Here is a 1,823-nt window from a genome sequence, read left to right as displayed (position 1 = left end):
TTTGCTCTTTATTACATGCCTTATAAAGTTATATCAGTTAACTGGATGAGTAAGACGGCTTTACTGTGTAAAAGTCCATTAAAGTAGCTAAAAGACAATTTGACATAAAGTAACATTGAGGAAATTTTTTCTGTTTTGAGCACTGATAATCATCTCACATGTACTTCTCAAGGGTAAACAAGTGTCGGATTAGTTGAATGCTGGAAAGAGAACATGCAAAACCTGCCCTTGGGGATAATTCTMTCTACATCTATGACAAGAATTTGGAAAGGTGTAAGACAATGGACACTTGGAGAATAAAGTTACACAATCATAAATAGAAGTAACTAAATGGATGATTGAATGCTGGAAAGAGAACATGCAAAACCTGCCCTTGGGGATAATTCTCTCTACATCTATGACAAGAATTTGGAAAGGTGTAAGACAATGGACACTTGGAGAATAAAGTTACACAATCATAAATAGAAGTAACTAAATGGATGATTGAATGCTGGAAAGAGAACATGCAAAACCTGCCCTTGGGGATAATTCTCTCTACATCTATGACAAGAATTTGGAAAGGTGTAAGACAATGGACACTTGGAGAATAAAGTTACACAATCATAAATAGAAGTAACACACACACAACAATATGCAGCTATTTAACAGTCCATTTAAGTAGTCATTATCCTCAAGATGTGTTTATACCTGATGAAGAAACAATTGCTGTTGAAACTGTAAGAGCACAAACACAACCAGCTGCTGTTGAAACTGTAAGCACACAAAACTGAAAAGTTTTCAGGAGCATTTACATGAATTAAATGGGTTTTGTTCATTCTACTTTGATCCTTYTATGTTCAATGTTCAAAAARGTAAATGCACAACTAACYAAATCATCTACTTGGYTGATACAAAGACAATAKATTTACACGATCRGTGTATTTAAGTAAACATGGTAAATTTGGAAATTGGCGGTTCACCCAACTTTGAAATTGATCAGGCTTTGCAAAGGATAAGGGAGCAGTTGAGTTTGTATATGTTCACTACTATTGGGCCAATGGCCCTTTGGTGGTTCAGGAGCAGTTTCATGGTCGTAAAAGAAACAATGAACTGTTACACTGTTAAATACCAAAATAGATTTTGTAGCAGCAACCTCTTGCACCTGTCTAGTAAATAGGTTGAGGAAAACCGAAGTGGAACTTCATGTTACACAAGAAGGATTGACTGCAATTTATTGTAAACGCATTTTCATTTTTATTTTTATTTTTTAATAAAATTGTGAAAGCAATTTTGCAATTAAGCTTTCAAATAATCTTGTCTTACAAAAGAAAAAAAAAGGCATACAGATGCAAGACTTCATCCTAGCACAATCTTAAAAAGGAAGAGACTACAAACATCATTTAAAGCATACTATCCCTAAACCCCCACTCATCAAAAACTTCCACAGTATGAAACAGAAGCCAAGTAACCATGAAATCACAAGTAAACATGAAATCAAAATGGTTTAAATCTTTATACAGAAGCCAAGTAACCATGAAATCACAAAGAACCAACTGCTTAAAGTCAGCAAAATGTATGAAACAGCACCTCCTTGAGTATAGAAATTAAACTAAACAGAATAGAAAACGAATATGAACCTGTAAACTGCAATCTTTTCTAGTCGCTGCGATTACGAACAAATACCTCCTCTAGATTCTGGATTGACACTGATGGATTGAAGAACATGTCAAATATATATATGCATCTCAGTCGAATTAAACGATTTCATCGAATTGGGTTAGGGGGGATAAATATGGGATTGGGTTTAGGTATAAGCAGAGTCGATATCATCTCAATCGAATTAA

Source organism: Cynara cardunculus, assembly GCF_001531365.2.
Source record: "Cynara cardunculus var. scolymus isolate 2C chromosome LG 14, CcrdV1, whole genome shotgun sequence".
NCBI lineage: Eukaryota > Viridiplantae > Streptophyta > Magnoliopsida > Asterales > Asteraceae > Cynara > Cynara cardunculus.
The sequence above is the reverse complement of the archived record's forward strand: the minus strand, read 5'-3'. Positions refer to the sequence as shown.